The 23,732-nt window shown below is 52.1% G+C and overlaps 1 protein-coding gene across 3 annotated transcripts in view; it reads right to left on the bottom strand.

The window, feature by feature from the left end:
- Positions 1–969: 969 nt before the first annotated feature.
- Positions 970–23,732, bottom strand: part of SNX19 (sorting nexin 19) — a 140,361-nt gene continuing 117,598 nt past the window's right edge. For 2 of the 3 annotated variants that reach the window (XR_008749885.1, XR_008749889.1), the window contains 2 exons: positions 14,325–14,484; positions 970–12,256 (listed from right to left, as the gene is read on the bottom strand). The gene's annotated coding sequence lies outside the window, so the exon portion shown is untranslated. The remainder of the gene's footprint in view (positions 12,257–14,324; positions 14,485–23,732) is intronic. The other variant, XR_008749886.1, reaches the window with a different exon arrangement.

Here is a 23,732-nt window from a genome sequence, read left to right as displayed (position 1 = left end):
GCGCAAAACCCACCGAGCTCTGGCCAGCTCCTTCCTTTGGGTTTCCTTTGAAAAATCCCAGTTTAGCACCTGCTTTGCGTGCTTGCAGCTCCCCATGAAGGACGGAGGATGGGGTTGGATTGAATATTTGGTGGGTCCCAAACCCACAATGAGGTCCAGCCAGAGTTGCTAAAATAAGGGCTTTAATTTTGGACTGTGCTTTAAGCACCTCTGGATGGAGAGGCACGTGGGTTGCCCCTACAACGGTGCCTCCCCAGAGCATTGGTTTTCACTCTCAAGTGCCTAATGGTTTGTGTTTATGAGAGCTAAAAATATATACTTGGGGAAGAAGGGGCAGGGAGAGGGGACGTTGCCTGAAGATTTTATAGGCCTTGTTTTGGAAAGAGGCTTATATAAAAATAACATGGTATTACAGATCAAAACCCAAACAAGACAAACAAAAAAATGCAACCAAACAACAGCACAGCGCCGAGCAGAACAAAGTTTCTGCAGGACCCTGAGGATGGTGCTGGATGATGGAGACCTCGCGAGGAGCCAGCTTTTTGGAGCCCTTGCCCATGTTTCATGGCCAGGAGGGTTTATGTTGTTATTTGAGCTGTCCTTAGCGTGCTGCCCGGAGTTTTACAAGGCCTGGTCCCTACCCTTCACATTTGTTTTACTGCCTGCTAACAGCAGTTCCCAGGAGGAGGATGCTGATACCGGCAGCTCTCCAGGGAAAAGGGTTCAGATGAAACCCAACTGGGGCTGCTGGCGAAAAACAGGAGGAATTCAGCACAGGACCCCAGCAGCCTGGATGCCGGCCAGCTGGGCTCTTGCTCCCGACTGGCACGTTAGAAATATGAAGTGTTAATTTCCTTCTCCCCGGGGGCCTGGGCCAGCGTGAGCCAGGGTTATCGGCACCGGCAGGGCATCCTATGGAAAAGGCCACGCAAGGGGGCCCGGCCGTATTCAGACCGAAGGCACAGCCAGTTCAGTTCTTTTGCTTTATTTTTAAAGGGCATTTTGTTTCCAGTGAGAAAAGGGAATAAATCAATGACGTTCATCACCCTGAGAAAGGAATGCCTGTGCCCCGCCACCATAAGACCCTTTTTGTGCTGCTGATCATCAGGCCTCCAACGACATTGTATCGGTGCTACGATGTGCCGACGTACACAGTCTGTGCATTGTGCGAGGCATTTCCAAGGGCGGATCAGGACCCGGCGACGCTGCAGAGCATCAGCGCGACCCTCTCCGTTGGCATGAGCTCCTCAGGCAATCAATGGGATATTGTCTGCCAAGAGCGCTGGGTGGCATATAGCAGCTGGGAGCGGTGGCAGAGAGGTCAAGAACATAAAGAAGACCCAAAAGCCTTTCACGTGTGCCTCTTGACGCTATGCATCTTGCTTCACATCCATCATACCTTGCATTTATGAGCTGCCAAGCACCAATACTCATTAGCAAAGCCTGGCAAGACCTAGTGAAGGAGCCTGGCATACAGATGTCCTCTAGCACAGGATCGGTCCCTGGGGTGGCAAATGGCAGCGGAGGCGCTGGGCAGCCGGAGCTCGTGTTGCTGCTCCATCAGGGAGGGACGAGCATGATGGAACAAACAGCGTGGTGCTCGAGGACTCTGGGAGTGCTGCCAAGCCCTTTGCCTCGGACCAGGACTTGTAGATGGTTTGCAGGAAGGCACGTTATTGGGAGCAACTCTGCGCTGCTGTTCAGAGCCCAAATATGAGTTTGATCCAAATGTTACTACTTTGCCCTTGTTTCTGTCATGAGCTGAGAGCAAATTTGGGACGGAGACCGGCCCAAAGTGAAGCAAGCTTAGCAACCTGGAGCTGCATTCACATCTGCCATTTCCAGCTCACACCCCAGCCTTAAAAATCTCTTGCAGGATCGTTAGTGCTGGTGATGAAAAAGCAAAAGTGAGTCCCACGCTGCCGCCAGCTCCTGGCTAGGCTTGCAGGCTCGGGAGCTGAAACCCAAACTCTCCACTAGTAAATGCAGCAAGTTTTCATCTGGGGTGATGGGTACAGAGGGATGCCCCTTTTTTACAGCCAAACAGGAGAAATTACTGCTGAAGTCCCACGCTAAAGCCAAACCTCAGCCCTGGGGAAGCCGCACGTGACTGCGCTACTCCCCATCTCTGCCGATGGGGTTTGATCACAGAAACACCAACGTGGGCTTCGGCGGCTGGTGGGCTCTGCCAGATCACTTGCTAAATGTCAGCATTCATTCCCCAGCGATGCTAGGGTTTGGTGTTGCATGTTTGCATGTGAGCAGACACAAGGAGAGGAGCGAGAGCAAGGTCCTTGCCCAGGGTACAGCAGTATGTGGGGGTGACAGCCTCCCCAGTTATTTGGGAACCTCGTGCCAGCAGGTTTTGTGGTAACCGGTGACAGCAGCTGCATTTGTTGAATCTTTCAGCGTTTTGCAAGCCAGAAGCACGGGGAAGTCAATGGAAACCTCCTGCGAGTTTTAATGGGCATGGGGTTGGGGCTGGAAGGAATTTGCAATCTAAACGCCCACAGACTCTGCGGACATCTGGACGCGGACCTGACCAAATATCCTTCTTGCAGATGAGGGGTGGGCTCATTCAGCAAAACTCGACCTGGCTGCAGGGAATGATGGCACCGGGACAATATCTGTCATTGCAGGCACAGCTGTGGGGAGCTGGCGTGTCCCATTGCACCTAGTCACATGCGGGGATGATGGCACCACCAAGAAGTACAGCTTGATGCTTTGCTTGGCCTCCAAAAGAGGAAAGCCTGAGCTGCTGAGGTTGATGAGGTTCCCAGATCCCCCACTGCTGAGCTCAGGGGTCATCTGATGAAAGGATGGGGTCCTCAGTAGATAACCACAAGAAGAAGGAGGCAACGTTGGTACCGAGCGGCTCTGTTCTCAAATTCCTGCTCCATCCACATGGGATGATTTTCCCCGCTTGAATTCCTCATGTCTATTCAGACCACATCTGACTTCTATCCCCAGCACGTCTGGATGACTGGTTAGAGAAAATGAAAGTTGGGAGGATGGAGATAAGGTTTCTGACGCTGGAAATCTGTTTATCCCCCCAGTCCTGGGGGTTACCTGCAGTACATAAGAAATTCTCTATGAAACATCACAGGTTTCTCCAAGACTCCCTGTTTTCCTGCCTATCTCACAACACATCGACGCTCTGCAGACAAAATCTCCCTCTGTGCCCAGCACAGATGATTTTTTTTGTGTGTGTCTCAGCCCCACCAAACGGCCGTGAAATGCCGCCATAAACAATGAGTCAGCTAATCCAAACCACACGGCAGTAAAACGCTGGAGGTCAACCCAGTGCACGGTCCCGATCTTGAAAAGCAAAACTGCATCTCGAGCAAAACCGATAATAATCAGACATCGGGAGAGAAACACCCTCCTGCTCGCGTGGCAGCAGAGCTGAGGCCCCGAGAGTGAGTGGGACAGCACCTGGTGTCACCAAGGATGGGTGCCAGGTCTGGTGGCACCCCCAGGGCAGATGGTCCCCCAGGAGGTGTTGGCTCCCCCCATCCCCTGGTCTGCCTCGCTCTGCGGATGCTTCCCACTGTGCAGATCGAGGTCTCCACTTCCTTGCTGCTCCATCTCTCTTCCTTTGGGGGTTATTGCCATGCTCATGGTGCTGCGCTCCCCTTTCTTTTGTTCCCCCCTTCCTCATCTTTCTCTTTTTGAAAGGCCTGGCTTGGACATGCTTGCACCGAGGAAAAACCGACCTTCAGCCAGCTGCCAGCTCTGCCTTTGGCCTATTGCTCCAGTTTTATGTTTGACTCTAATTCCACAGTTTATACAGCAGAGAGCTCTGGGCCAAACCGAATGTCTCAAGAACCTGCCAGAAACCTCAGCTTTTCCTAAGCCCTATAAACTGTTTCCTGCCCCCATTGCTGCACCTGCTGCCCATGCCGTGCTGCCGGCCAGGGATGCTGGTCCATCCTGGTGGGCATGGGATGCTCCCGGGGTGCCCCACACCGCTCTATCTTGCTGCCTTCCCCAGCTGCTTGGCAGGCACTGCTGCAAACACTTCCCTTGCATCGAAACCGGCTGCTCCCCGTGCTGATGGGAAATGAGCTAATGACACTGCTCCCCTGGGACACCACCATTTTTCCTGGCAGGCTGGGCACCACCCCGTCCATAAAGTGCATTCCTGCTCTAATTTGTTTACACAATTTTTTTATCACACAGTGCTTCGCAGGCTGGAGCATCCTTTGAAGGCTGGTACCCACGTGGCTGGTACCTGGTCCCTGTGCCCCGAACCCAGAGGAGGTCTGGGTCTAAAGGAGGAGGGTTTGTTATTGATGGTCTCTTCCCACAGTATCTGAGACTTGTGAAATGCTCACTTGAGGCTGGAGCAGTGAAGAAATTCAATGCCAAAGGCGGCTCCTGCGTGACCTTGGGGCAATCCAGGAGGAGGTGTGCAAGGAGTGCGTCCTGGGAGGCAAGAGAAGGGAGCAGGGACAGGCGTGCAGGTGTCCCAGGCAAAGCAACATCCAGCACAGCACCAGCACAGGAGCTGTGGCAAGAGAAGAAAGGAAAACACTCAACTCCAGCCTCCAAGGCCACTTGCTCATCCAAACCGTTACATTTCATACATTTCCACTGGCGCAGAAGAAAAACCAAAGCAACTGCTGCCACGGTTTAGCAATGGAAGCGGAACACCCAAGGGAGATAAAGCGAATGATACCATGAGGAGTTTTAACTCCCTGGGGCACTGGGAGATTCTTTAGAAACTGAATTGCAATGTCTTTTTTCATGTTATTCCCCCCCCTCAGCGTATGTTTTCTGAACAAACAAAATCTCGGGGATGCAAACAAGCAGCAGCAGCAGGATCCGAGGCACTTACGCCCGACTGCAATAAAATGGTGCTTTCCTTGTTAATGCCGTGAGGTGTCTGAAATACAGTCAGCACCACACAATAAACTCTGCCTCAGCTTGCTCTATTTGCAGTGGTACTTTTGGTGCAAGAAAATGCTTTTTAATCCTCCTTCTGAACAGCTTTTTTGCTGGGGATGGACCACTTCATCCCGGTGAGGCTGCTGCAAATTATTGAGCACCATCTGCTGGCACTTTATTTATTAACTCACTATTTACTTGTATGCTACACCTGACATCCTTCTCCTAACTGACCCAGCTCCACCCTGTGCCGGACAGCCAAAGAATCCCTCTCCAGCTGGTCTTGCGCATCACTGCAGCATCCATGCACCGAGGCATCGCAGAGACTTTTTGTGGGCGTTATCCAAGGGCAGTATCAAAAATATAGGTAAAAGGTGGGGTAAGAAAAACAGATGGGCAGCACGAGCGGGGTAAACTGTTGCTCTGCAGAAGGCTGAGGCAAAATCTCCCACTGAGGGCAGGACTTCCCCCCTAAGCCTATATCCTAGTGGTGAATTCAGAGCCTAAATTCATTAAATTGGTGGTGTCCTTCCCGCGTGCGAGATTAAAACCAGGAGATTTTGCAGGTCTTTATTGGCAGGATTCGGGACTCCAGTTGAAAAGGACATAAAGCCGTTTCCTCCTGTATAAATCACCTGAATACTTGAGTTTGCTCCGAGGCCTAAAACAACGATTTCAGACTCAAGTTTGCTGCTTGGTAATTCCTCCTGGCAGCTGGCTCCATCAATCTCCGGCACAGGCACGTAACTCAAGCCTCTGACAAGTGCTGATTTACGGCTTCGGCTAGTAAATCAGCAGAAAATCATCGCAGCGTTTACGAATATTTTTCCAAGAGGAGCCTTCTCACACGGTCCTGGGACCCAGCACTCATTTTGGGAGACAAACTACAGGCTGTTCCCCCCCGTGCCCTAGGTCCTACAGGCAAGGCTGCCCCGCTGTCACTGCCAAGGGGGTGTCCAGACCAAATCCCTGTGACGCGGAGGGATGGAGATGCTGGGAAATGAACACAGGGGCGTTTTCTGCTGTGGAGGCAATTTGTGCATGCGTTCAGTTGGCATTGCACCGCTCTGGCAGCGCAGAGTGGATGGATGGGATATTATTATAGGGATTTAGGCAAGGGGTCTATGGTAGTGGTGGTCCCGAGGGCTCCCTCGAAGGCCAGGAGCATGTCCTCCCGTGTAAATCCATGTGAGATCCAACTCCCTGCCTCTTACTGTGGAGGAAGCAGAGGGTAACGATGCCCTTTAGGTGAATTAACTAGTGGGTAATGTTATATGGGATGATGCTGGAGCAGTGTAAATGAGCCAGGGTCTGTGTTTCCCAGCATGTACATCTCTCCTGTGCGCTGTTCTGCTGGCAGTACGGGAACATGAAGATTTCACGACTTCAAAGCCCCTCTTCCAGTCTGGGCTGTGTGATCCAAGCCAAAGTGCTGCCCTAATCCATCATCCAAAAAAGGGATGTCTGTATATTTGTGTAAAATGACAGATTGGAGAGACCCAGAGCTGGAAACCAGATGCTCTCCCCAAGAAATTAAAAGAGCTAAGGATTTAGAAATGCAGGAACACAGAGCCTGTGAAGAAAATATCACTGTGGCTACTGCCTTTAAAAATACCGATCCTTGGCTTTCCACGGGTAGTTGGGCTGGAAAGGGCAGCACCTCCATGAGCATCACAGGCTGTCTTTTGTGGAGGAGACAAGGGAGATGAGATGACATGACAAAGGTCACGTAGTAAGTCAGTGCCGGAGCGGAAAGTGGAAGGCAGTTATCCCCCCAGACTGGAAGATGTTCTCCTTTTTCAGTTCCCAACTGTGTCACCATCGATGAGTAAGCCTTTAATGGGGCCAGCAACTCAGCAAGGTCAACAAAACCGCAGAAGTCAGCATCCACTATCACTCAGAGCTCGGTCTGCCTGCGTTTCTGCAGGGCTTTAACGGACCTCAAACAGCCCTGGGAGGAGAGGCGTCTCTCCACGGTCCCGTCTGTGTGGGGCACGTTAAGAAAAAGCATTTCCATCACTGATTCAGCAAAGGATGCTGCTCCAACCATCGCTGGGGACTCTTTCCCACCGGGGTGGTGACTGAGAGGCGGGCAGGGTGTTAACAGTTAGACAAAGCTGCTAAAAACGTGCACGGAGGCTGGCGCACAGGCTGAGTCTGTAAAAATAAAGGTCGGTCCCCAGGTGCTATCCAGGAACAGGGGAAATTGCGTTTTTCAGAGTGTTTTGGAAGCACTGGGAAGTTTCTCAGCCATCAAGATGGGATCAGCTGCCGGCTCCCGGGTCCTGCTGGTCCACGGGTGCTGGAAAACTGGCAGGATTTGTGGCACTGCCTCGTGCCCTGCATGTGGGAAGGGGTTTCTGCACTGCCGTGCCCAGCTGTGAAGCATTCCCTGTACACAGGCTCTGGCTGTTGTTCCCAAAAGCCCATGCAAAGAATCCTGTTTCATTTTATACGCTGTGATTAGCCACGTGTACGATGGGGTTGACCACCGGTATGCGTGGCAATGCCAGAAGTAAATGAAACTCCTCCCTGGGGAAAAGGGTCAATTGCTTTTGGCTGCAAAATTTGCGAAATTTTCATTATTTTTTCCAAAATGCCTCCTTGGAAAATGCCTCTGCATTTTGATTCAAAAGAAAAACAAGCCCACGCTTTTGATTGTGCAAGGGAAAAAAAAATAAAAATCAAATATATTTTTGAAAGCTGGATAATTTTAGCTAAACGTGGGGAACAGAATTTGAATAGGATCCACGGCCATTGGAAGGGCTTAAGAGAGCTTTGAAGAGTCTGCTGACAAGGGAGTATTAGCCTGTTGACACCTTTCAGATGCAATGAGTTGAGCTTACAGCTACAACACAAATAAGCAGTAGGGAGGATGACAGGCAAGCCCCTGCAGCGAGAGGTGCTGGGAAAGCACGGATCCAGAAGATCGTCCCTGGATCACACTGCCAGTGCGCTGGGATCTGGGGCGCTTCTGCCGAAAATAAAGGCTGGAAGAAAGTGATGGTGGGGGGAAAAAAAGAGTGTAAAAGATAAAAGGACAGAGAGAAACACTGGTTTTTACAATTTAATTTCCTTCTTTGAGTGGGAGCTGCTTTAATATTATGCACAAGAAGTGAATAATACTTTAAAATATTCCCAGAGAATGAATAATATGTAATAATATTCACAGAGCATTTATTTGACTAATTCCCCCAGTGTTTTTGGATCAAGATCTAACAGCCCTGGATCTTAGAGGGGAGATCTGTGTTTGACTTCCTTGGGTCTGGATCAGGCTCCAAACACCTAACGAACCTATGTTCAAGCAAGCATCACCAAAGGGTCAACCAATATACCTCCGGTAAATGGTCGGGTCACTTTTCCCTGCTGATCTGCAAATAAATTATCTGCCAATAAATGGAACCATAAGTGGTTTGGCCAGATGTTCCATCGGGGCCCCAGGGAGTCGTGGTGCAGAAAAGGTAAGAGCAGGGGGGGTGGTGCGGGGAGAGGAAAAAAAAAAAGCCAATAAAAAATAAAATATTAACATCCCAAGCTCGTTTGCTGCTCAGTGCCTGCGTCGCAGTCGCCTCCCCGGCTGCAGCAGCTGTGCCCGCGTTACGGAGCGAGGTGCAATGTCCCAGCTGGGAGGACGTGCCAAAAGCAGGATACGGGAAAAGACTGTTTTCAAACACAGATGGATTAAACCTTTATTCCTTTTAAAATTACATTTTAATGTGCTGGCTACTCTGGAGATGCCGGCAGGACATGCGGGGCTTGGAGCCGTTTGGGTGAGTGTCCCCAGGGCATTTTGTGAACCCCTTCCAGAGTGACCCAGGTGGCCCTGGCAGATCTCCGTCACCCCCAGCCCACCCTTCCCCATCCTCCTTTTGTTTGCAAACCTCTTCTGGCAGCTACCGCAGCACCCAGCCCTCATGCCCTGCGTCACCTTTAACTCCTCCAGCTCAGCTCCCTCCTGATGTTGCTGCTGGGGGGGTCACCAACGCCGCTCCGCTTCCAGGTGGCCAGATGCCTCCCGGGGTTTATCCCATGGGTACCTGCTCAGCTCCCATCTCCCATGGGAGAAGCACGCAGGTTTGACGTCTCTGCACCTCCTGCAAAGCTGGGCTTGCTCCACTTCCAAAACACGCAGCCACCTCTCGGAGCGTTTGATGTCCTTAACAGAGCTTCTGGAGTTGAAGAATTGCTGTAAATTCTACAATTGTAAAAAACCAAACTACGAATTGAAAGGCTCGGTTACTTTAACAGCACAACTCAGGACCAAACACGTGCCATGCATGCCCTGAGCCCCCTGCGCCCTGCTGGGGCTAGCGCTCTGCCACCCCAGACCCAGAGGATGACATCTGGGTGCAAAACGCCACCCTGCAAATAAAGAGAAACCCCGTAGATGGGTCTTGCACGAGATGCACAGACAGATCGATGTGCTGAGCAGCGTGGGTGGAACGGGGTCTCGGCACACCCGCAGCCTGACACTTCTTGGGTGTTTTGGTGGGCAGTTTGGCTGGGAGGAGGTGATGGACGGGCTGTTTGGGTACCTCGGTGGGCTGGGAGCACTGGCAGAGGGACACGAAAAGAGGAACAGGCTCCTTCCCCTGCTCCTCCAGCCCTTGCTGCAGATCTCAGCGTGTGCCTCGGAGGGCAACAGGTCCGAACGCTCTGTAACCCACCAGAAAGCAGAGATTTCCAGATAAAGAGGACCTTTTATTTTATTTTGTTTGTCCAGCTGGAAAGAGAAAGAGAAGGGAACGTTCCCGCAGAGAAAAACACTGTATTTACTTTCTTTCTTTTTTTCTTTTTTTTTTTTTTCTTTTCTTTTTCTTTTTTATTGTGGTTGAGCTGAACTCTACCAAGTCACTTTAGCTCTCTTGAATGCAGGATTTTCTCACTTTCCGGTAAACTGCAGTTACCATGGAGAGGGCTGAGACAAGCCAAATGCAAAACATTGGAAACTACACCCAAACTCACCGCAGCCATATCAAACAGTTAATTAGAAAGGCTGTCCATGTGTTTCCCATTCCCTGGAATGGTTTGAATCAATTGCCCTGTGATTTATCACCTGTTTTCTGTGTGAACGGTTCAGCTCTGCTCTCGTGCATGTGTTGGAAAGGGGATTTGTGCTATGCAGTGAAAGAGGGAAGGGAGATATTAAGGACTTTAAACAAAAAAAAAAAAAAGCCCAACCCAATCATCAAATAACCAATTCTGCTCCTTCCCCCAGTATAAATCTCCCACTGGAATGATACGCTTTGGATCTTGATGGGATTTCTAGCTTTTGGCAACAGGGAAAAAGGAGAGGCAGCTTTTGCCTTGCTTTGATTTTGGAGGGTGGGAGATCATAGCGTGCCTGGCCGTTCCCGGGGCTGTGTTACACTGTGCCCAGATGGAAATTCAGACCAGCCTGTTTCCTCGGGGCTGTTTCCTTTCCCACTGCATAGGAAATGGGGCGGGCGGGCGGGTGGGAAGCGGGGAGGGGGCGGCTGGAGGGAAAGGCAGAGGAGAGATGAAGAAGAAGAAATCCAAGCTTCCCACAAGATCTCTTGATGCGTGAGGTTGTCTGCCCACTAAGCAGTAACACCTCGTCCCACACGGCGACGGTGGTGCGATGGTGACACGGCTTGTGGCTGGGAAGCCATCTGGAGATGGTCCTGTGCTGTCAGGCGGGGAGCAGAGTCCGTCCGTCTGTCCAGAGATGTGGCTCTTCTCCAGCCTGCCCATGGCGAGCGGACGGCTGGGAATCTTCCTTCCCTGGGTGCCATCTCCTTCCCAGGAATGCTCTGGGGTGGCCCCTCCACCGCCCAGGCATCTCATGGCCACCATGGAAAGCAGGTGGCCGGCCAAGCGGGTAACAGCAACAGGTGGATGGGAAAGCCCCGGAAAATTGCATTCCTGAGCCTGCTGCATCGCCCTGCCGTACCTCTGCTCCCCCTTCACGAGGCAGGGGGGAAAAAACATCCCCCAGTCTCACCTTGCACGCAAGCGCTTCGAAGCAGGGTTGGTTCCTCCCGTAGGGACAGCCCTAGCATCCAAAAAAGCAGCAAAAGATGTCTTGGAGGAGATCCCTCTGCTCTTTCCAAAGCAAGCTGACCTGGTTTTCTCTCGGCCATCTCCAGCTGCCAAGCGGTGCCTTTGCGGTGGGTTCGCGAGCCGGGATCACCCGAGATGAACGCGGCGTTATCAGAGTCAGCCATCCCCCTGCGCCCGTGCTCCGGTGAAGTCTTCTGGCCGGGATGTGTAGGGCTGATTGGAAATCCTGCACATTTATCCAACCCATCCCCCAAAGCAGCTGTTGGCCTGAAAGGTGGCTGCACCTCTCGCGATCCACATTCCACCTTTCCTGCCAAGTCCGGGGGAGAGAGGGAATAAAAGTTGCTTTCCTATCATTAGCAGATGATTGAAAAACCTTGCAGCTCCCCCAGCCAAGTGTGAGAGATACCAGCCCCTTTCGGATGGACCCAAAAGGGTTTGCCTGAGGGGTTTGGGGGTGAGGGTCCCACCTCTGAGGGCTGGAAATGGAGATTTGTGTAGGATCCCACAGCGGAGAAGATGACGGAGAAATATCTCTATTTGAGAGGAAACTGAGGCAGTGACAAGAAGCGGAGCAGAAGTGTGCCAAAACTGTCATTTATCCGCACGCCTCTGTTTCCACAGTGAATGTATAAGCATGGACTGGTTTAGATGGAACTAAATTTATCTCATCATCGCTCTGGTTGAAACCAGGCTCCCTTCTGCCCTGAGCCTGGCCACGTCAGTGCGGCGAAATCCCTGTCTGGCACGTGAGGGTATTTGCCCCATCCCTTCAGATCATGCAGGGGCCTGGAGAAGGTCTCCTTATTCAAAAGGAAAGCTCAGGCCTCTGCCTCAGTTTCCCCTCTCACTGCAAAAGAAAGAGCTGGGGGCGGGGGACCTGCAGTGCTGCTGTGGGAAGGTGCGAAGCGATGACCCCCCCCTGGTGAAATGGCTGAAAGATCTGGAGGGACAGTCTGTCCTAGGTGGTACGTTGCTGGGTTTATTGCCTGGGAGCCTGCAATCTGCAAGGAAGGAAACTGACCTCGAGCAGCAGGAAAAAAAGAGAAATTTCCCCGGAATTTCCCAAGGTCTTTGCACCCTGGAAAAGGTGGGTGCGTGCCCTGAGATTGCTGCAACCCCTGGCATTACCCTAAGCCAGGAGACCCCAGCCCCAGCAGGACAGCCCTGGTCCAGGGCTGAGCTCCCGCAGGCAGCAGGGATGCTGCAGGTACCATCCCGCTGTATTTCACCGACGCTTGTTGAGCCGCAGGTGCTTCTCGACGCCCTCTCCCAGATTTTCTGGAGCTGCTCCCTGGGAAGCTTCCGCGCTGGATTTCAGCTCAGCCTTGCGGCAGCGACCCTGCAAAACCACAAAGAAACCACCGACGCCTCATTCTGGGGCTGTGGGATGCTTCCCCCAGCCTCGGGCTGTCAGCAAGGGCCACTCAGGGCTCTGACAAGGAAAACGGACCCGTTTTTCACGGCTACTCGTGGGAAGTTTCCCAGCAAAGCCAAGCGGAGAGCACGCAGTTTCGTCGGGGAAAAGGAGAGGGGCTCCACCGACAGCCCCGAAACCTCCCAGCAGGAGGGAAGAAAATGGCAGAGAGATTTGCAAGGCAAGAGGGAACGAGGCTTGCAAAAAGGAATGACCTCGGCAAAGTGCTCCGAGGAGAAGCAGCTTGGAAAGGAGGATCACAGCTACAGATGTGTGAGTGATGGATCCAAGATAATTCAGCTGGGATCCAGCTCAAATGGGCGGCTTTTCATCAGCGCATACGCTCCCTTCCACGACAGCCCCTCTTCAAACGTTCTGCTCTGACAGATAAAAACCCATTCCTCCTATCTTTGTTTTCTAAATCCAGAGTCAAGTCACTGTTTGGTCGTTTTCCTTACAAAAACGTGGCTGTGAAGTGTTTTGGCATTTAGGGGACTCCTGCCCCAGCCTGGGGGGGGACACATGAAGCTTTGCATCAGGTTGCATTAACTTCCCTCGCTCTTACCCAGCTCGGTGAGCAGCTCTCTTAGGACCCTGCCAGCGCCGCGCGGATCGAAATCACAGCTGCCAAAACTAGAAGCCTACGTACATCCCAGGGGCTCGCAGGGGTGGGCAACGGGGTGGTTGCTACCCCTGCAACCTGCAAGACATAATGAATATGGAGGAGCAGAGCCAGAATTTGCTTTGCAGGCGTACATATGCCTTAATACAAGGGCAAAAAAACCCCAAACCAACCCCAAACCAATGTGCTTAAAAACATAAGAGCTAAACCTGCTTGGGCTGCAGGTCCCAGTGTGCTGGTGTGACACAGGAAGGCTCGAGCGATGGGAGCAGGTGTTGCTGGCCGAATTGTGTGTGTTGTGAGATCCTGGACCCCAGCCTCGTGATCTCAGACTCTGAAATCGCTTCAGTTAAGGGTAAGCAGCCAGGTAAGCGCAGGGCATGCTGCATCCCTGCTCTGGGCGAATGGTAGGAGGCAAGTTTCTGTGCTCAGAGTCTGCGTTACGATGCCTTTTCATTTATCAGGGAGACGCTGTGGGGTTTGCATTTTATTATATTTAATGGGGTATTATTTTTTTCTTGCTGGCTGTTTGTTTGAGAAATTTCTCCCAGGGGAGCTTCTTTTGATCGCTCGGTTGCCAGACAGAATGACATCAGACAGACGCTCAGAGGAATGATAAAAAGGCAGAGCCCTATTTCTTAATAATAGTCTGGCAAAACACAGAGCAAAGTTAAATGCACTGGAGAGCACCAGGCCCTGATGCTGCTTGGGGTACAGGGGAGGGGAGAGAGGGGGGGGGGGCTGCTCTCCCCCAGCTTGCGCGCTAACACCCCCACGTTAGTCAGGGACACTGTCACATCCTTCTTCAAAGCAGAGGAGAAGGACAGCAGAGGATGCTAAGTCAAGTAGGTGCTGACGTCTTGCTGTATCCTAATTATCCCATATCGCTTCACAGGGAAGCTGTGCAAGCCTCTACCCCAGTTTAGGCTCGTTTTTCTAGATTCGTTATAGCTTTGTTGCTGATTTTTCTAGCAGCCAGAGGGACTGCTCCCCCCCACCCCCCCAATGATACCAGTACCAGAAGATCTCATTTGCAAAGGGGAAATCCCGTGCCTTGAGCATCTCTGAGCTTCATCCCGTAGCCCCATCCTGGTTAACAGAGGTTTACCCAAGGATGCCCTCCGCAGAGGAGCACCTGACAGCCTGCTTGTGTTGCAGAACCTCACTACAGTTACTAGTGGGTGGATTTCTGCTTTGCCCTCCTCCTCAAAAGCCACTTGCTCCCACTGTGAGATCTGCACCTTTCCTCCCCCACCCACAGCTATCTTGATCTTCCCCTCCTTAGCAAAGCAAAGGTTTGCTTGTGTTTGCAGGTCAGTTCATGCCAGAGTATAGTCTGTATTGAAGTATAACATGTGAGGCATTGCTTACCTGTTTATTTTGAATAATTTCTATCTCTGGAGCCAAGCCCCCAGGATGTGCCTTCAAGAGGAGCGGGTCTCTGCGCTGCTTGGGGTGTTTCGCAGCTCCTGAGTGCAGGATTTCACAGCATTTCTGCTTATTCTGGCTGCTCCCTTCCTCATATGAGCATCTAAAAGCAAGGGTTTAATGAGATGGTCAGACACTCCCTTTTGGAGATGGGCAGAAGACCAGGAAATAAGCGATCAAAAGTTCATGGTTGCCTCAATACCCGCTTACAGACCATGGGCTGAAATCCGACGGTTCCCAGTCAGAGCCCCTACAAAATTTGAAACTAAAAGCCATCTAAAGCTGTAGTTACATCTGGCTTTCAGTTCCTTCTCACTGCCTTCCCCTTTTTAAGTTGCTCATAAATGCTTTGGATAAAATTCCTTTTGGGTTAAAGTCTTCTACGTTTGGACGATCCTCAAAAGTACATTTTAAAAAAAAAAAAAAAAAAAAAAAGAGAGACAAAAACTGAAAAAAGGGGTCTGGCAATAACATGTATTTTGCCATGCAAAAATCCTCGCTCCATTTCCCCCAAAGCCTTCTGCGCCCCGCTCCGGTCAACCAGACCGCACCAGTGGGGAAACAGAAATAAAAAACCAAAACAAAACATGGACAATGTGAGACCCGCGCAGGGACCAGGTGGAAAAGGACTCGGATCTCCTTCTTCCCAGCCCCTTCCTCCTGGCAATTTTGCAAAGAAACAGGCCAGATAGTTTTCTTTACAGCTGCCCTCCCACGGTCGCTCCCTGCTCTGTGCCACCACAGGATGCAATGTAGGCAGATACAGGGCTTGCAGGCTGGGTAAGGAGGCAGCAGAGTCTGTATAAATTTTGGGATAGCATCAGCTAGGAAAAAAACCTCGTCCTGAGCTCCCATCACCATATACAGGCCCCAGTACCCATGTATTCCCCAACTAATACCCTGCCTCTTGACAACACACGAAAGGTGGCATGTGAACGTGCTAAAACACACTGTCCTCTGTACATTCAGGGTGAATTTGGGCTCTCCCTGCTGTAAGAGGTGGTTGAGATGGTTTTGGGTAAACATGAGTCTTGTGCGAGCATCGTCTGGCAGCCTGGGTATACCAGAGGGCTTTCCCTCCTCTCTGTTTCCTTGCCATGCTCTTATAGGCAGGCTTTGTGGGGGACTCCTCAAAAGCAACCAGTAAATAAAGCTGTAAAGGAATATTCTCCCTCGCCTCTATTTTTTTTTTTTTTTTTAATGTACTGAATTATTCAGGAGCAGTAAGAAAATGCAATGCAGCCAGCAAGAAGATCAAAGCGGGGATTGCCTGGGGTGGGAGCGCTCCCTTCACCCAGGAGCTGAGAACTTGCCCGGGGAACAGAGAGCTGGTTGTCAGCCCAACACAGGAGATCATTTTCCATTCATGCTCCGTGATCATTGTCTGGACCACAATGGCCATCCCCAGCCTCGGGCAAGACGGTGGTACCACGCTCCGGTGGGTGTCCTGCCCTGCAGAGGATGGCCCTGCACACAAGAGATGCAGTGTGGTCGCTCCTGGGTCGGGGAGGAAGGGGATGCACGCGTTAATTCAGACATACAGAGGGAGGTTTGTAGGGGTCTTGTATTTTCTGCTTTTATTCGTGTGGATGCTTTCCTCCAGGCTGAATTCCCACTTTTCTAGTCAAGGCTACAGAACACAGGCACCCTGCTTTACCGTGTGACACGTAAATATGGAATTTCAGTAAGTAAATCCACCAAAACTTAGTCCTTATAGATTTTTTGGATCAAATGTCTCTTCCAGCTTTTTCAAGGGTGCCTACAGGATTCAAGGCCAGTGATCTGAATCAGGATTTCTCCAACTGAGGGCAAGTTTGCCAAGGGCCTTTGCGTAATTTCAATTGGTTTGCATCACTTTAATGACTTTGCCTCATCTGTAGATGCCTTAAAGAAACTTAAAAATTGTGGTTTTGTCTCTAAGCTTTGGAGACAGAGCAGGAAGTGCTTTACCACCTCGAGGATGCTCTGAGTAGGGACCCTGTGCCCACACCCAGAACTGTCCTGGCAATTAAATGAAGGTCCTTAATTGCCTTCCTTGTCCCCTTTCAAGCCCTTCAACTGGAACACAAACACGGCTTTACCACCGCCCACGAGCACCCAGAGACGGCTTGACCCTGTGGGGTTCATATATCTGGATCTGAAAAAAACCCCACAACCAGCTAAGGAGGGGAAAAAACCCCAACCAGACCCCAGTCCCAATGCCTGTACCGCATCCCCTGCTGCTCTAAAGCACCCAGCTCCAGCTGGGATAGACGCTGGGCTGCAGGTGACTGACCTCATGTGAAACAGAGGCTCTTGAGAGATCCTGGAAGAGCTGGAGGCTTCCCTGGAAGAAGCGCTCCGGGGTGGGGAATGGCAGTGAGAGGGTGGGACAGCAAAGCCTTCTTCCAGGAAAGAGCCAGCTGAGATTATTACAGGCAGCTCATTGTAATTTCCAATGAAAAGGGGCCTGGGAAGGCTGTGGTAAGAGATGGGCTTTCCTGGAAAGAGTGAGGGTCCGGATGGCTGTAATCTGGGCAACACATCCACGCCCTCCTTGCCAGTGTGAACCCCTTCTGCTTTCTCCCCTCCTGCTCCCGATCTTACAAAAAGGTGGAAAGTTTCCACCCCTGCCTGCTCCGGTGCCTGTGGGTTTACGCTGCCCTCCCCCCCTCAAATCCTGCGGGAATGGAGCTGCCGGCCAAACTACCATCACCCGGAAGAAACAGGCACCTGGGTGGCGGTAGGGAGAGCCCCCCGAAAGCAGACCTCGCACCCCCGAAAGAGCCGGGTGAGCAGACACATGCTCCTAGAATCCGTGATTCCCGGATCCGGCACTGCCCAGACATGTTACCCAAGAGTCAGGCTATTAATAACTGCAGCAATAACGATTAACACATGGACTGTGCCTGCTGCTGGCCAACTACCTTTCCCACATTAACCTCTAAATTAACTGATAAGGGGAGGAAGCGGGGAACAGCTTTTCCACTCGGAGCCACGATGAAGGACGCAGGATACATTTCCCCAAACTTAAATTTGACCCTTTCTCTTCTTGCCAAAACAAGCAAACAAACAAATATCTGAGAGTTCAGCGCGGCTTTCTGTGGGACGATAAGCGATGGGGACAAGGCTGATTTTACAACCCATCTGCAAAATCGCTTTGCTGGCAGCCCGCGGGGATGGAGACGGGAGCGCTGGCTCCGACGGAGGACCACTCGCTGATCCATGTACACGGCTGCCCCTGCCCTGGGGACAACGCGGGTGACAGGACACAGAACAACAGAACAACGGCCTGGGACAGAGCTGAAAGGTTTTAATAGCAACTGGAATCGGGAATCAGAAACATTCTTCCCCCTGGGGGTTACTGTGGCATAGATTAAAGCAGGACTAAAGTTCAAGGAAAACGTGAGCCAGCGTTGCACAATGCTGGCAAAAGGTCCCCTTCCGTGGGGAACGCTTCGAGGATGTGGAGAAGAAGCAACATGACCCTGTTTTTAGCGTTTTTCCCTACCGTTGGGCCACCAAGGTGACTTCCAGAAGGTCCAGGTGGATCTGCTGCCCCTTCTGATGACAGCCCTGCGATGTGTCAGTGCAAAGGGACGAGGTGAGGCGATGGAGGCGTCTGTTCTCTCCGACAAGCCTGGCTGTCACACAGCCTGCCCCAGGGACACGCAGCTCAGAGAAACCAAGGCAAGAAGCTGTTCCCCACACCTCCCCTATCAGACTGCTTGCGGTGCTGCTAGAGTTTGGGATTCCTGGCTTTAGATACAAAAAAAGGGGCTTGTTTTCAGAGCAATATAGCACAACCACAAATAGGGGTCCAGGTCTCTTTGCAAATAACTCTGCGCATCTACCTGCACCTTTGGGATGTAACCACCCAGGGGTGCTTGGCCCTGCATCCCTGCCCTGGACTCATGCCACCTAGCTTTCCGTCAGAGACCGTGGTATCTATTTTCTAAACCAAAGCCATCTCAAACCCATCCTGCTGCTGCTAAGGGGGATTTGGGTATCAGCTGCCGGAGAGATCGCTGCCTACACGTCCTCTGAGCCGCTGGTGCCTTGTAGACCCTTGTAATGGGATGTAAAGCCTGTGGTTCCCCTCTGAGAACCTCCTGGTGCCTTGTAGACCTTCATAGTGGGATGTAAATCCCGTGGTCTCCGTCTGAGAACCTCCTGGTGCCTTATAGACCCTCGTAGTGGGATGTAAAGCCTGTGGTCCCCCTCTGAGAACCTCTTGGTGCCTTGTAGACACTCGTAGCGGGATGTAAAGTCCGTGGTCCCCCTCTGCAAACCTCCTGGTGCCTTGTAGACACTCGTAGCAGGATGTAAAGCCTGTGGTCCCCCTCTGAGAACCTCCTGGTGCCTTATAGACCCTCGTAGCGGGATATAAAGCCCATGGTCCCCCTCTGCGAACCTCCTGGTTTGTGCTGGGTCACTCGATCCTGCAAAAGGTTTGCAGCCCTGAGAAGGCAGCTGCCCAAGTGGTTTAGGGGAAGCAGGACCCGGAGTGCAGGCTAACCTCCTGGTGCCCACTGCAAGGAAACCTCCTAAGCAGGCGACTTTCTCAGGGGGGTTTTACAGTTCCTTGCACACAGCTCTGCACCTTACCCCGCCACCAGATCTGTGCAAACCCCTACGACCATCCCACGCCGACACATCTGCAGGCACGAGGAGGTGCCACCGATTAGGCTCCAGGTCTCAGCTCTTCCCCTCTCCCCGCTGCTGGAATCTGCAAACTCAGCAGCAGCCACCGCACAGCGCACGAGCTGCTGGCTCCGCGTGAGACGTGGAGCAGCCCCAGCTCAGCACCACAGCTGGACGGAGCCGGGGATGCTCACGCCTGGGCACTGCATGTGATCCAAGCTGCAACACCCAAGCGCCCTGCCACATTTCCCCACAGCAGCGTGGTGGCCCGCAGCCAAAGCGTGTCCCGTGATTGCAGCGGGGCTCTCCACCCCATGAAAAAATCATCCCTGACAGGGCAGGCAAGTAGGAAAGTAATATGCCCATTACAGCTGGAATTCAAAAATCCCCTTCTCTCCCTGCAGACAGACACACGAGCCTCTAATGAGCGAGATGCCTGCACTTCCACCACGGCCAGATGAGATCTAGGAGATAGGCTAGGGAAGCAGAGGCCGGCTTTGATGTCCAACCACGGCCTGTCTCCCCTCTGCTATTCCTTCTCCCTTGTGCCAAGCCGCTATAATAGATGCTTCCCCTCTGCCCCCACAATTCGGGGGTCCCTGCGCAGATGAATTCATCACTCAGATAACTATCCAGCAGCCACAAAGCGGTGAAGGCCAAGGTAAACACGCATCCATCCATCAGCAGATGCATGATGAAGCTCTCCCCCTCTTTGGGGGATTCACCCTGGGAGTTCAATCGCAAAGTGATGGCTGTAGCGAGGCGAGGTGGGAGGGAAGCCAGTGCTCACCAAGCCGGATCGGCCCTGCAAACCCCACGGAGGCGCAGAGGATGCTGCCAACATCCCTGCCAACGTGATTCATTGGTGAGGAGCATAGCTCACCTCTGAGGTGGTCCCAGCCTTGGCCAGCCAAACTGATCTCCTGCAAAAGTAGCCGAGGGGAAGGTGTTGGTGCCGCATGGGCCGGTAGGTTTGGCAAGAACAGCAAGGACAGGGCAGACGCCATCAGCTCCCAGCCACTGACCTTTCTGAACGGTAGAAAAACAAAAATGGCATCCTTACGGTTTAAAATATCCCTCCCCACAAAAGGAAAAAAAAGGGAAAGCGAGACAAATTCCCATGAAGATCGCAAAGCCCTGAGCGTGCCTTCACCGTGTCTTCCCATCTTGCCTTCCCACGGAGGCATGGATGGACCCTGGCTGATCTCCAGACCCCAGCTGGGTGAGCAGCAAGATTTTCCCAACACAGCAAACTGATTGATCCCTGTGACACTGGGAGCTGCCTCCTAAGCAGAGGGGCACTGAGGACGATGCTCCGTCCCTCACCCACCCCCATTGCAAAGGAGCAGGAATTCATGGGCTGCCAGGCCAAGCGAGATAAAAGATGTGCCACCACCAGCCAGCACCGAGGCACTTCTCTGGGGGATGCTGGGACTGAAGGGATGTTTTTTTTTGGCTAAGCTGGGAGGATGAGTCAGGCTGGGGGTTCACAGCCAGCCCAAAGATAGATTGGGGTGGAGGGGAATGCTTGGTACCAGGCGTTAGCAGAGGGAGAGCAGGGCTGGTAACCACGACCCCATGCACGTGTCTTATGGCTCCTGACCGGCCCTCCTGGCTGCTCTCATCAGGATTACGTTTAATCTTGATTAATCCGTTCTTTCCATAGGCTGTTCACACATGACATGCCTCCACCTCCCACCAGTAAAGCCTGCTGGGTGCAAACCCCTCAGCCGCTCTATCTAGAGCTGGGTTGGTCCCTCTTCTGATAAGGGTGACCGACACTGTGTGCCACACTGGTCTTTGCAGGGTTAATCCTACAGGAACACAACTTGAAGACCTCCCTCTCTATGGAGCTGGCTTGGAGGAGAAGGAGGGCTCAGCAGACACCTCCACAGAGCAGCACAGCCATGGGAGCAGTTGGCCAAGGTCACCAGTGATACTGGGATTGGAGCTCGGGCACTGCCTGGGAGAACAAGGATCAGACCATGATGGATCTGAAAATGTACTGTGTTTGCCTGGAGCTGTCAAGGAAAAGAAATTTATGTGCTGACAGGGTGGTGGGCAAGAAGAATATGAAACAACAAGAAGGTGTAGCAGGTTCTGTCTGGGCTTTGGTCCACCCTTCAGTCCCATCCTTGGGGGGATTTGGGTCCCTTTGGACAGAAGACGGTGCAAGAGTAGAATACAGTGTAAGAAACAGGTACACACTGCAACATTTTCCTGCCATCAGTGTCCATTTCCCCCTTACATTACTTAGAGCTCTGCCCTGCAATTCTGTGGAGTTGGCTCCGATAATAAACCTAATTAATATCTGGTGGGAGCCCCGACTCTTCCCTCCCACCAACTCTGTGAGATACAAGTGCTCTGCCTGTAAATGCTGATATAAGGAAAACGCGCTGCTTGCAGCGAGTGCTTGATGCTGTTGCCATTGGCATGTGATATATCATGATTAACAGTCTCTGCTTCGTGATATTACTGGCCCCAACCCGTGATCTTGGGAAGAATTCAAAGTCCAGCTTATCAGCAAAAAAATAAGCTAGTTAAAACAGCAAGACTCAGCTTGGGCTAGAGGATGATTTATTAATCGTGGACTTTGGAGACAGAGAGAGGGAAAGGAAGCCGCAAACCCCACATACAGCCTGTAAAAGTTCCAGTTGATAATCTAACACGAGTGACTGTACAACTCGGGCTGAGAAATCATCTGGGATTCATCACAAGGTAGAGACAAGCCGCTGCAACGAGTTCACGGACAGGAGTGTCACTCCTGCGGGCGCGATGCAGAACGTGGCTTCTCCCTTTGAGCCGCTCCTGCACCCTCTCCGGGTACTCCCACCTCCTGCATGTCCCAGGCTCGGGGTGACAAGGGGGACATGGCAAATCTCTGGGGGTGCTCACCCGCTTTGGGAACAGCCTGGCTCTAATCGGCGTTCACAGCATCTTCTGCTTCAGCTACAAGCAGCTGCAGTGCCCCATTTGGGCAGCACCCGGTTGTTGTTCCCTCTTAACCAGGCAGAAACGTTTCCTCTCAGTATCTTATCACGTGCCAGAAGCCGGCAGCTCTATTATAAATACATACCTGAATACAAAATCTCACCTAAACCAAGGCAAATGACCTCTGACAATACTTCACACTGGCTTCCCGCCCCCCCCCAAGGGCTAAACGAAGTGCTGGAAATAAAGTGAAAAGAAGATATCAGAAACAAGGTGTCTTTTTTGCAAAAAGCCTTCTGATTTGGAAGGAACTCACTTTTTCCACTAGGAAGCTGTTACATCCCAAACCTTTGGCTTGCACTCACTGAAAGCACTGCAGGCTTTATTAATGATCACGAAAAATCTGAGGACGAAAGCATCCAAGCTGACACTTCCCTTTCTGCAAAAGGATCACATTCATTCATAAACCAGAAAAAAAAAACCCAACCACCCGCTGATCTGATACCATCAGGCGGGATGAAAATCATTCAGGAAACACAGCAGCGAGGCTGGATTTCTTTGCTGCAGCCGTATCATTCTCATTAAGGCCTTACATTTTAATGCAGTCCCTCAGAACGGGCAAAAACCTGAGGTTCTCTCAAGGGTAAAATCACAGCTTGGCTCTCAGATGGGTTCCAAGGAGGAGGAGACAGGTAAAATGTATTAATCAAGCCAGAAGTGATTATGGGAGCATTGATCAGCAGAAACCTTCCCTTCCCTGCTGACTGCCCACAAGGTGTTTTGCTGTAAAGGGGGTTACAGGGATACGTGAGCGGTTACACAGGGATGGGAATGTGCTTGGTAGGGCTGTTCAAGGCAGGGCTTTAATTCCTACCACAGCCAAAGCCTGGGAGAACAGCTGAGCGCGGCTGTTGGCATTTAATACCCAACATCTGTGTCCCTATTGCTTTGCCGTGCGAGGACCACCGCCATGGGATGCAGGCAGATGCGGGTGGCAGCGGGTCCCACCGAGAAACCTCCTGCCTGTTGCTCTTGGAGGAGGCAGCTGCTCTTTGCGAGGGCTCCTGGGGCTTGTTGCACCGTTTTTTTTGGCAGCCAAGTGCCAGCCTGGGAGGGTGACCGGCGAGCTGCCTTTGCCAGTGCTTCTTCCCGAAGCTCTGAAAGCTCAGCTCATCGGAGACGTCCTACCTGGGGGGTATCCCAAACCTGAAGGCAACAGAGATGGGGAGCACCTGCCCCTCTGGAAGATGGGGAGAGGATGGGGGGCTGTCCCCCAGGAAGCAAAATCCTCCCTCCCCACCAGATGTGCTGCCGGTCGAGCTGTGAATGTCTTTTTTTTTTGTTTGCTATCTGCTTCCCAGGAGAGCGGTGATAGCCCGGATCCTTGGCTTCCTTGTGTTTGATCTGGAGCTGGCAGCGGGGGAACCAGACAGGGCGGGCAGATAAGAGAGTGGAGTGCTGCACTCCGGAGCCATCACCTCCGGCCAGGAAGGCAAAGCGTCACGGACAAGTGGGAAAAGCTCAGGGACATTAAGGGCACAGGATAAACTCCTGTCTGCGCCTTAGACAGCGAGGGCATCCCATCTCTGAAAAATGGATGGAGCAAAACCTTTTGCTAAAGGGCTTCTGAGCTTTATCTCAAAGCCAACAACCTGTCAGGGTATGTGGATAACCCAGACATGGCATCTGTGGTATCCGGGAGGGGAAAAACCCAGGGGAAGAGCCCTCCGCTCCCTGGCTTGGCTCTCTGCTCGCTGGGACCCTGTGCAATGTCCCTTTCCTTCGACGGGCTGCTAA

This window comes from Falco peregrinus, chromosome 15 (assembly GCF_023634155.1).
Source record: "Falco peregrinus isolate bFalPer1 chromosome 15, bFalPer1.pri, whole genome shotgun sequence".
NCBI classification, from domain to species: Eukaryota; Metazoa; Chordata; class Aves; order Falconiformes; family Falconidae; genus Falco; species Falco peregrinus.
This window is presented reverse-complemented; position numbering and strand designations above follow the sequence as displayed.